Source organism: Nomascus leucogenys, chromosome 6 (assembly GCF_006542625.1).
Source record: "Nomascus leucogenys isolate Asia chromosome 6, Asia_NLE_v1, whole genome shotgun sequence".
Taxonomy (NCBI): Eukaryota; Metazoa; Chordata; class Mammalia; order Primates; family Hylobatidae; genus Nomascus; species Nomascus leucogenys.
This window is the reverse complement of record NC_044386.1, coordinates 50,099,036-50,111,461: the sequence shown is the minus strand read 5'-3', so window position 1 is coordinate 50,111,461 and position 12,426 is coordinate 50,099,036. Positions and strand designations below refer to the sequence as shown.

General features: G+C 47.0%; 1 protein-coding gene across 3 annotated transcripts in view; it reads right to left on the bottom strand.

Moving 5' to 3' along the window:
- LOC100589061 (aromatase) overlaps positions 1–12,426 on the bottom strand; it is a 128,215-nt gene that overhangs the window by 73,154 nt on the left and 42,635 nt on the right. The window contains exon 1 of one of the 3 annotated variants that reach the window (XM_030814094.1): positions 1,522–1,622. The exons of the other annotated variants lie outside the window; for them this stretch is intronic. The gene's annotated coding sequence lies outside the window, so the exon portion shown is untranslated. Of the gene's footprint in view, positions 1–1,521; positions 1,623–12,426 lie in introns of those variants that run through there. 3 annotated transcript variants of the gene reach the window in all.

The following is a 12,426-nucleotide window of genomic DNA, read 5'->3' as shown; positions in this document are numbered from 1 at the left end:
GGCGTGGTGAAGAAAATAGGCTTGGACCCACGAGGGCTTGGCTTACAAATGTTCCAACTTGAACCTTAGAAAAAAAATTTTGGTACAGCTGTAACTGTGTCAAGGAATGTAGTCCAGTGTCATTTTGGGTCTTGCAGTGTGGCAGGTCACTTGTCCACAGGTACCTGGACCACAGCACTCTCACATCCTGACCCACCACTGCTGGGAAGCTGCCCAGCCCACATGAGCTCCATCTTCCAGTCTCAGGAATGGGAAGACAGAACAGTGGGCGCCTGCCTCCACACCCAGAAGACAGCACAGTGAGAGATGCCAAGCTCCGGGGCATCCTCTGTGGAATTGACTGCCGCTGCAGGCCCAGATGCCTCTTACTGGGGAAACCAGTGTTCCCTGATGCCACCCCCACTAAGCATCCAGAGACCCTGGTGCCATCTATTGCCTATTGCCCAGCTGCCGCTAACTCCGCCAGGACTTGCTCTTTCCCAGTGGAAAATTCAGCAGACAACATTCCTAGAAATGCTCACACAGCCCCCTTGCTACACAGCCCCTTCTACTTTAGAAAGGTTCCACTCCTATCCCAGGAAGACTCCAGTGTAGTGACCACAACTCTATTCTATTTCTCGAGGAAATTGTTCTTAGAAGAGGCCTGAAGAGAAACATGACTGACTAGGTAAGAATAGAGGCTATACCAGATGTTTGGGGCACACTCTGGAGGTTCCTAGGGCAGCAAGTAGAAGCTCAGCCAGTATTACGCAAGGGGGCTTTTTCCAAGCCCTTTCAGGGGCCATGTGCTGGACAGAAACCTACGCTGAGGAGCCAGAGCACTGCGTGCAGGAGAGGAGGACCTGCCTGGAGAAGTCACATCCAGACATACAGCCCAGCAGCTCCTATGGAAAAGCAGGACTTGAGCAACAGGGGGCAGCAAAGCGCAACCGCCTCCTTCAGCTGAGCCCTAGGGCAGCCTTGGGAGGCAGGCAGTGAGGGGCAGGAGAGTTGGCCTCCCTCCCAGGGGACAGCTGCTTGGCTGGCCAGAGGTACTGGCCAAGTTTGAATTTGAAGTAGAGATATATGCCAGAAAAAAAAAGAAAAGAATGATGCCCTGTGCAAGTGGGATGTGGCTAAGGCTCAGAAGAAATTTCCTCAGCAAGAGGAAAGGATACACTGACTTCCCCCAACCCAAGTTATGACTGAAAACTGACACATACACCAATGACATATACATTTTCCCTTAAGTCTCTTCCTTCTAATTCCCCAAATTTCTCTTTGTGGCTTATATTTTGGGATAGAAATGGAAGCAGAAAAGGAAGGGCTAAGAAGGAATTAGAGGTGGAAAAGGCAAGAGAAATAATAATGAGAATAAACCAAATAAAGAGAAATAAGCCAAGCTTGCCCCTGTGTTGGTTGCCTCTCTGAATTCAGAAAAATCTTTGTCACAGTCCACAGGGACCTCTGGAATGAGAAGAACTGAGACAGAGAGGCTGGAGTAAAGGAGCAGCAGACCTCAAGACACATGACGATAGCTACCCTTGCTGATTTCACCCCTTTCTCCGGTCTCACTTCATCCTTGTAGATGGAGCCCCTAAGACACAACACTTCATCTTCTTGTTGGGAAAAAGCTGAGTGTTGGGAAAAAAGCTGAGGCAGGCCTTGCATATCTGACATAATGTCCAGGGCTCAGTGCATAAAACCCCTCATGGCCTCTGGAATGAGTCTAGACTTGCTGGCTCCTTGCTTCTAGCTTAAACTGGAAGAACATGCTCCCCATTATCTCAAGTAGCAGAATATGTTCCATATGCTTCAAAGGAAATGCTAAACCATCACAGCTGTAGATCATGTGCTTGCCCTTTCGACTCACACATTCTTGCCACCTGTTTCTTTGTTTGATCACCAATAAATAGTCTGGGCTTCCAGAGCTCAGGGCTTTCACAGCCTCCATACTTGCGTTGGCCCCCTGGACCCACTTTCTCTCTCTAACTGTCTTTTCTCTTTCCTTTGACTCTGCCAGACTTTGTCGTCCCCAAGGCCTGGTGTTGGATCTGATCACCCCAACATTCCTGGCTGCCCAACATGGGGCAACAAAGGCCTTGGTGAAGGAATCCTAGAGCATGTGAAAGCAGAGGATGCATCATCAAAGGACACCCAAGGATGACTAAAGGAAGCTTGGTGGGAAAGCTGAGAGCTTGGAAGAACAAGGGTAACAACAGGACAAAGTGAAAGCAAACATTCTGCTTATTTAAATTTCTTAAGGCATTTATTATGAAGAGGGGGAGTGAAATTAGTACTCAGAATTTGTTATCACTGTTTAGTACAGTAAAGGAGTTTTGGCCATGGTTCCTGGAACAAGGGACTATGGAGTTGGATGAATGGGAGAGAATTGGCAGAGATTTTAAAAAGGCGTATAAAGATGGAGCAAAAATTCCAGTTTTTGTTTGGTCAATGTGGGTGGTAATAAAGGCAGCTCTTGAGCCATTTCAAACAGATGATGAGGCAGATTCAGATGAGGAAGAGGAGGACGAGTGTAAAGAACTAATTTCAGATTCTGAATGTGAGGAACAGAAACCGGAGGAAATGAAAAGAAAAGAAAGGGAAACTAAAAAAAGTATGTTTTACTAGCCCGTCGGCTCCACCTGTTGAATTAAGTGAATGGCCACCTCTTCTCTCTCCCATTAATGGGCGAGAAAATGAATTAGCTGAAAAACACTGCTCCTGTAGTTGCAACATTAAAACCTGGAGCAATTCGTGTTGCTATACAAAATTCTATTCAAAAAGCTAGAGCCAAGGGAGACCTTGAAGCATGGCAATTTCCCGTTACTATAATCCAGCAAGGAGGAAAGGAATTCAAGCAAGCCATTACTCTGAATATGTTAAGGCCTGCAGTGGCATTGGAGGTAACTTACATAAGGCTACTCTTTCAGCTCAGGCTATGGCTAGATTAAGAGTGGGAAAGAGTATGTCCCATTTCTCAGGCTCTTGTTTCAATTGTGGGCAATTTGGACACAAAAAAGGAATGTAGAAAAGGAAATCAAAAGGCAAGAACTACTACTGTCAATCAACAGAAAAGCCCTTGTGTATGTCCCCGTTGTAAAAAAGGCAATCACTGGGCAAATCAGTGTCATTCTAAAGATGGACAACCTCTTTCAGGAAATGGGAAGAGTGGCCCACCTCAGGCCCCTCAACAAACCGAGGCATACCCAGCACAGCCAGTGACCTTACAAGCGTACAACAATTGTCCCCTGCCACAGCAGGCAGTGTTGCCATAGACCTTTGCAGCACAATTCCCATCTCCCTATTTCCTGGACAGCTGCCAAAAAAGGTCCCTATGGGAGTTAGAGGACGCTTACCCTCAGGAACAGTTGGTCTATTACTTGGAAGGTCTAGTCTAAATTTGAAAGGTGTTGCTGTGCATACAGGAATAATTGACTCTGATTATACCAGAGAAATTCAATTAGTTATTAGTTCCTCAACTCTGTGGTCTGCCTCCCCAGGAGAAAGAATTGCTCAGTTGCTGCTGCTACCCTAAACAAAACTAGGAAGCAGCACAGTGAAAGAACAGGAGGCTTTGGTAGTACTAATCCTGCAGGAAAGGCTGTATATTGGGTTAATCAAGTGTCTGACAAAAGACCTATTTGCACAGTGACTATTCAGGGAAAGGATTTTGAAGGACTAGTAGATACTGGAGCTGATGTCTCTATTATTGCTCTAAATCATTGACCCCAACACTGGCCCAAACAAAAGGCTTCCATGGGTATCATTGGCGTAGGAACCGCCTCAGAGGTTTTTCAAAGTTCCTTGATTTTACCATGTCAAGGGCTGGATGGCCAGGAAGGGACAATTCAGTCTATCATTACACCTATTCCTGTCAATTTATGGGGTAGAGACTTATTGCAACAATGGGATGCTGAAATATCTATTCCTATGGATCAATATAGTAATAATAGTAGACAAATGATGAGAAATATGGGATATCGCCTGGGAGAAGGACCAGGAATATAAGACACTGCATATGCAATTGCATTTAGCTTTATTAACATTAAAATTTTTAAATTTACAAAAAGATCAACCCATAACTGCAGTGGAACGACACCTGACAGGACAAAAGGAAAATAAAAAGGCTGGACAAGATATATGGTGGAGGAATGCACATACAAAGAGCTGGGAAAAAGGAAAGATAATTATATGGGGAAGAAGATTTGCTTGTGTCTCTCCAGGTGACAATCAGGTGCCTGTGTGGGTGCCCACCAAACATCTGAAGATCTATCATGAGCCACAGCACCTAGTGGACCCACCTGTACAGTGCAAATTGAAGGTTTGAGAAGCCTCCATTTGCTTTCTCTGTGCCTTCTATTAGAAGGGGCCTGTTTCTCATTATCAGTGGAAAGTTTTACCTCATGGAGATGAATGAACCGTGTGGGTGCAATCCCCATAACATGGGGACAGATCAAGAAAACCGCACAGGAAGCTGAGAAACTGCTGGAGCGCCAGGGTTTTACCTATAGATGCTTAACGGACCAATGCTTTCTGACTGACTGCCTCTCTACCCTGAATACAAGAGACCCTAATAGTTAGGCAGGAGTATCATTGCCCCCATTCAGCATGAAGAAGTTACAGAAGACGGACCTTCATCCTGAAACCCCTAGGATTAAGGGTCCTCTTGTAAAAGGGAAAGGGGAGATACGTGGGAAGCATTCAAACAGAGTGACTCCATTTTGAATAAGGGCTAAGAAAAGTGAAGTTGGATCACCAACTGGCAATTAAGGGCTGCACAGCCTGCAATTGCCTTGCTCAATTAATTTAAAAACAAAAAGAAGCCACCTCTTATGCTAGTAATAATGATAGCTGTGGCAGTTTTACAAAAAAGAGAAGGGGGACATGTTGGGAAAAAGCTGAGTGTTGGGAAAAAAGCTGAGGCAGGCCTTGCATGTCCGACATAATGTCCAGGGCTCAGTGCATAAAACCCCTTGTGGCCTCTGGAATGAGTCTAGACTTGCTGGCTCCTTGCTTCTAGCTTAAACTGGAAGAACATGCTCCCCATTATCTCAAGTAGGAGAATATGTTCCATATGCTGCAAAGGAAATGCTAAACTGTCACAGCGGTAGATCATGTGCTTGCCCTTTTGACCCCCACATTCTCACCACCTGTTTCTTTGATCACCAATAAATAGTCTGGGCTTCCAGAGCTCAGGGCCTTCACAGCCTCCATACTTGCGTTAGCCCACTGAACCATTTTCTGTCTCAAACTGTCTTTTCTCATTCCTTTGACTCTGCCAGACTTCGTTGCCCCCAAGGCCTGGTGTTGGGTCTGATCACCCCAACATTCTTTTTTTGGGACCAGTCACCACAGTCTCACTCTTAACCACCTTACTTGCCCCCCATCCAGGTGGCACCAGCTTTGTCAGGCATCCACGTCTCCACATGCATACCCACCAGTTCTCCAATAACCACCTAAAGGGAAGGCCAGACCCATTCTATCACTTGGGTTCTTTGGAAAGATTTGCCCTCTCACCCGCAATGGGCCTGATCCAACTCTCCAGGAGAAGTCATCTATAACAACTCTACTCCTGTCTCCTGCTGGATCGCCACTTCTCTACCTTGCTCTCCCTTTTTACCCCTGCCACAGAAAACCTGGCTTCCTTCCTCACCCAAATCCCCAGAGTTCTGGTCAACACCTCTTATTTGCATATAAATATTCTTTCTTCTACCTCTCCACACATCATAGCTCAAATCTGGGACAGATGCACATCTTTAGATGAGGGGGGCTAAAATAAAGGCCAGGAAGCACTCAATTAAATTTTTGTCTTCAGGCACTTGTTTGTCTGTTTTGTTTGTTTGTTCTTTTCCCCTGGAAGGTTGATTCCTATCTGACCCACAGTATGGTACCATCAGCCAGTATGGTACAAAGTGCTTATTCCACTTAGCATGTTGCATTTCAAAGCCAAGTGTGCCCTGACTACCAAGCATGTCCAAAGCCCATGGCGTGAGGAAGTCTCCTTGGACAGCAAAAAGGGAATCCTCCCCAAGAAAAACGAAGACCCTCCCACCATGAGTACCCCCTTAAGAAGATACCACCACCTCTTCCATTCTACTCTCACCCCACTCAGGGTTCCCCAGCGGTTTTCATTCTGCAGACCTGTTGCTTTGTACCTGTGCAGCAAGGCAATCAGATGAAAATCACCCAGAAGGAAATAAAAGGCAGGGACCCAAGCATAGGAGGATACATTTGCTGAAGTACAAGTGAGAAGTTGACCCCTGACCCAGGAGATCTTGAGAGAAGTGAGCCACAGCAGATTCAGAATATACCTCTAGATGGCCTCTAGAGGGGACAGGAGGTCACTCTAGTCTTGCTGAGGCTGATTCTATAAGAAAGAGCTTTTGACTGAACCTACCCAGCACATTCATCTGTGAGGTGGGTGGCATCAAAGGTGGCAGGGTTGGCAAGAGTGGAGCCGCCACCAGGTGTCCTACCTGGACATGACTTATCCAATGACAACTAGTGCACATAGCGATGAGCTCAAGATCTAAAAATCTAATCTAAAAATAGGACTTTAGGAATGAGCAAGAAAATGTATTAGTCCTTCTCTTCTTGCCTATCTTGTTCTTCCCAGCACCCCTGGTCAAACCCAGTCAAAATAGTGGAAAATATATCCTTTAAGAAAAAACAACTGAGACTCCTCAGTCAAGGGAGAAGAAAGCTAAACATCGCTGCGGGGTTCACCCTATTGTCTCCCACAGGCGTTGCTAACGCAATGTGAACCTTGATACCTGTGTTCTCTGGCATATCAGGCAGGTCTGTTTGGAATTGGCCTGGAAACAGAGCCCACTTGAATTTGGGGCTTCTTCACACCAGGCTGTCTCACATGCTACGAGTGCCACTTCCGAAGCTGTGTGGGCCTTGTCGGCACTCCTGGGCAGCCACAGCTCAGACACTGGTATCGCTGCTGTGCAGAAGGCAGCCTCCCCCATGCAGGCTTTGTCTCCTGGGCCCAAACACCTTTCCCCCTCACTCTGCCCTGGCCAGGTCTCCATCCTACCCTCAAATGCCCTCACCTTCCCTCATGCCCTCCAACCAGGTGTTCAGTTAAGACCCCCAAAGTAATTATTCAACTTAGTCCTGGTTTTCTTCAATGGTCTGGGGCTAACACTATAAAATGAAACAGAAGTACCACCTCTTTTGTGTCTGACCTGAAGCAGTCCCAGGTTGCCAGCCAATTTTATTGGCAACTAAAGTCTATGTGCATCTTACAGCTGAGTTGAAGGTGGAATGTTCAAAAGCTCAATGCTTCAGTGGAAAAATCAATGGGTAAATAAATTTGACATGCATAAGCTAAAGAGTATTACTGGAGTAAAATATGAGAATAGAGAGCTGCTTTTGTCTAATACTTTCAAAGCACCATGAGTTTGACTAAGTTTCTTAAGGCACTGGAGTCTCTATTTTCCCCAGTCTAGATCTCCTACAGCAATCACAAACCTCTCAAGAGTAAGGACCATGTCTTACTCATCTTCCTATCCCTAGCCTGCTGGTGTTGGTAGCACTCAGCAGTTGTGCAGTGATTTTTGAATGAACGAAACCACTTACCCTTTGCCTCCTGTCCCCAGCCCCTACCATCCCTGACCGTCCTCAGGTCCTGACAGCTGAGTTATCTGTGTGCTCAATCCTGCCATACTCCCAGCCCAATCTGGAGACAGGAATTCTTGTTCAAGCTGCCACCGCTCTGCCCACTGTCCAAAGCAACTCACCGCCCAACCCCCATAGTCCACCCCTGGGTTGGCCACTAGTGTTCCACAGCTGCTATTTGAGTCACAGCTTCTCCACCATCCCACACCCTTTGGGGGTTGCTGAAACCTGGAGTCTTGCACCTCAGGGTTCACCACTGCGTTCCTCCTTTATCTAAGGGAGCTTCCTCGTTTCAGATAAGCAGTCTGGTAAGTGCTCCATCCTCTCACCCTTTGGCGTGCTCCTGTGGCCCAGTACAGAGAAACTGTCCTCTTAGCCTTCTCCTTTGTTCTTGTCCCCACTCACTCTCCCATTCTTGCTTTTTCCTGAAAATCAGAGCCCAGATCTGACCTTCTGGCCCCACAAGCCTGCCCCTTGTTAAACGCAGACTGTTCTCAGGCATGACAGCTGTGATCTGGGCTCTGCCTTGCTCCTCTGGTGAGACACCCTTCCCCCATATCCTACTGTCCATTACAGAATTGCATGGGGGACGGCTGTGTCCTTTGCCCTCCCAGCCAGCCCCACCCATAGCGGCTAAACCAACACCAATGAGAGAGCTCTGCTGTCTCCCAGCCTAACTTGCCAAGCTTCATTATGAGCAAAAGATCTGCAATGTGGCAGTGACCTCCCCACAACATAACTGCATTCTGACCTCCTTCTTGCAGTGCCAAGAGAAATGATGGTGAACTAAGTGCGGGGTGTGGGGTCATTCTCAAATGCGGTCATTGCTACAGAACTAGGGTTTTTGGTTAGTTACATTCTTTGTGGAAGGACAGGGTGGTGGGTACAGGTCCCTGACAAGCAGACATGCTGAATTGTTTGAGACAATCCTACTCCCTGTGGTACTCTCTCTATGCATATATTTCAATGAAGGTAATTTACCTCATGCTTTCCTAAATACACAAATCTTTGCATTTCAAATGCCTTGTTAGACTGTACTCAAGATTCCAGAGACATTTTAAAATAATTCATTTTCAAATCATAAATTTGGGAAAAGGGGGCCTGGGATAAGCAAGTTGACCGGGCCACTGCTTTTGCCATTCCCAGCACAATTCTGGGCATGGAGCAGCTCTCCTAGAGCCCCTGCCCCTGACTCCTGCTCCAGGCTTCACATTCCCAGAGCCACACTCTCATCCACAGGGAGGTGAACTTGGCTCTGCTTGTCATCATTCTGGGTTTCTTTCCATGGGAGGCTTTTAAACCAACCTGTCTCACATTGGCTGGGTCTTTTGGGGCCTTCTGCAATGCTACAATGGCAGGTGTTTGCCTACAGCTTCCCACTGTGCCCCCTTTTCTCCCCACTCTCCAGCCAGCCAGGTTCCTGGGCATCCTCTCCCCACCCCTTGCCAAATAATTTGAGGCAACCTTGTTAACCTTCTCTAGAGCTATTTGCATTTAAAGCCTGTTTGGAGTGAATCAAGGACTGAAAGCTCACCCCATGAAGGGAATTTTTAATATTTAACCTTGAAGGGTGGGGAGATGAGAGGGGAATGGGATAGAGAGGGAGGGGCTATGGAAGAGTCTTATTCCAGCTCCGCAACATCCTACACAACATTCATGCTACCAGTCCCAGCAGAGGCTGGTGAGGGCCAAGCCTGAAGAGCATCCCCAACTTTCCACCATGCCTCTGTCCCCCACTAAATGCCAAGCCTACTACTGAGTGAGTGGAAGTGATATAGCAGGCCTGAAACTGAGGTTGAGTTGCAAAACCATCTTTTGAGTGTGGTCTCCCCTGGGGTCACAGGCCCATTGAGCCCTCACTTCCCTAACTCCTCAGAGTTTCTATTTAAGGTTCTGTTCAGTTTCCCAGGAACTATCTAGGACTGAGGCATTGTGTTTCCCTTTGCACAGTGCCTGGCATATAGTAAGCACTCAGTAAATGTTAGCTATTAATAATAAAAAGAAGAAACCCTGGATAGCATCCATGGGGTGCTTGCATAGATGCTGCTAGGAGCAGCCATGGTGGTGAACAGCAAAGTTCGCAGCACATGGTGGACCATTCATTTACTGTTTCTGAACTGGAGGAAGTTTTGGTTCTTTAAAGTGGAAAAAGAATGCCTTCTGACCACATGATAACAGTAAGAGCCCTTTTTTATTCCTAAGTCTTCAGAAGCATGAAAAATGTCTTCCATGAATTGGTTACACATCCTGTTCAATGCCTAAGATGGAGATTGACAACCCAAACCTCACCTGTTTTCTGCCTTGGCTGTGAAAATTCCAATTGGCCAGGTGATATAGGGAGCTTTCAGAGGACCTGGCACTTTGTATGGAAAGGGGTAAGTGTAGGGAGGTGTGTCAAACCAATTAAGCAAGCACTATTTGCAACATACATGCCTAAAGCCAGGGAAGAGAAAGATGAACAGTTGTGGGCCACCCTCAGAATTAACCTAGAAGCCCAGGACAACTGCATTGCCTTTTTCCTTCCCTCCGAGCGTCATGTTGCTCTGTACATGGGGGTTGAGATTTTGCCTCCTTTTCCCAAGACTCTGGACTTCCAACTGGTCCTCTAGTGCTGCCCTGGCTTTTAAGCAGCTTGGCTGGGGCCCAGTCATTGATCCTCTTGCCTAGGATCTTTGCCACGAAGACCAGAGCCCAATGCCCAAGTACAGGTGAAGCCCCATTTCACATTGAGCATCATTATAGCCCTAAAGCATTGCCCCAACCTCCAGACTGGAGGCTTTGGGATAGACACTGGCTACCCTGGTTACCCCACCCCCTTGGATTCTGTCACTGAGGTCCCAGCATGCCATGTGATTGAGCCATCCTAAGTTTGGCAGAAAACTAGGTTTGAGGCAGATCATTAAAAACCTTGAAAGTAAAGGTGTGGAACTGAGAGTGGGGGCACTGGCAGTTTTTGGGTGGGAATATGATCTGAAACATGCTTCAGGCAGTAGCGGTGGGCAGAGAGGATTGGGTGGGCAGAGCCTAAAGGCAGAGACACTGGTTGCGTGGGCCCAGATGATGCCCCTTAATATCGAAAGGAGAGGACCAACGTGAGAGGTGTTTCCAGAGAAATGGGCTTGCGGAGGTGTAGAGGAGGAGAAAGTACATTATTACAATGAAAAACTAGATGATTCCAAGCCCACTAGAGAGGGGAAATGTTCATGCTAATAAAAAATGAGGAAGGAGACCAGCATTTGACAAGTGCTTATTGTATAATCAGCATTGGTAGCATTCACAGAACATGAGAAAAAAGGACTTCATTTCAAAGGCCACACAGAAAAGTGTACAACTAGGATTCCAACCTAGGTGTATGACTCCGAAGTCTTGATAATTTCTGTAAAGAAGCCGCAGCGGGACCAACATAGAGAGGGAAGACGACAGCCTTGAACATGTTGAAATGTGGGCATTGAGGACTGGACATAGATGAGACTGGCTGAGATGACTCTGGGAGTCTGTTGCAGAGTCGTTATCATGGAAACTCCACGAGTGGGTCAAATCTCCAACACAGAAGATAATCAGGGAAAAATCTCGGGCTAGAACCATGAGCAATACACTCGGCTTAGGCACTAATGAAGAAGCAGAAAAGCAGCCACAAGGGTAGAGGTAACTTGGAAAGGGTCATTTAACTGGAGTCCAAGGAAGAAAGCACAAAAAAAGGAAAGAGAAGCCATCAGCTTAGAACACTTTACGCTGACAAATAGGGTGGGAAAACAAGAAAAGGCTGGCTACTTTAGCAGTCCAACACACTGGGACCTCTCGTCAGTCAGTCACTCAGTCCATCAGATGCAAGGCAGAGAAGCTATTGAGACAGCAAGTGTGGACTCTTCTTTCAAGAAATTTGGCAGTAAAAGAAAGAGGAGAGACCCGATAAAGGTGGATGAAGGTGAAGGAACTCTCCTTTGGACCAGCCTAGCAATCAAATTGGACAGGCGGAGTCACTCGGCTCTCAACCCTGGTGATGGTCAAAGAGAGAAACCATCTCCAACTAGGGTTAATTATTGGCCCTGAACAGACTACACTTTAGTGGCAACCGTTTTATAATGTTTCTTCTTTCAGCCCCAACTCCTTGCTGGTAGTGAGTTTATAACCACCACCAGCCTGCAGAATAATTTATTTCAACACAGTGCTAGGCTCCTGGACGTCATCCAGTCCAGCCCTCCACTCCCCACTGCATGTGACGACAAGGTGCCTTGTGGATCCCAAATTTATGGAAAGCTTTCAGCATTTTCGCAAACTGGCAATCATCTCTGTCACAGTTTTAGTCTGTCCCTTGGCATATGCTTTTCAACGGTCTTGAGCCTTTGAATTGGGAAGGCAGCTGTCTGGGGAGAAAAATGTCAAATAAACCTCAGGGGAAAGCTTCCTTCACTTGCACGGGGGCCAAGGGAGCTGAAATCCTGCCCCTGCTCTCCTGCCAAGCTTTGTGTCCATCCAGATGGGCCACCTTTTCCTCAACTGCACAAAGGAGCACAGGGTAGTGGGGGTCCTGCCTATACATTTACACTGGGGGAAGGTCAGGGTCCTTCTTCATGGGCAGAAAGTAGCTTTTTTTTTTGTTTCAAGAGATGCCATTTCCTTTGACTGGGGACATTTAGTTGACACAGGCCTGGTCCCCAAAGACCAGGTGCTCTGATTCTCTGCTTGGCATTGAGGGGCATGTCTGGGAGAATATGGATTGAGTGCTCCACTGCCCATGGTGTCTTAGGTAGAAAAGGCCACCCTCCAGAGGAAGTGACTAAATAAAGCAGGGGAAAGGACCAACACAATTGGCCGAGC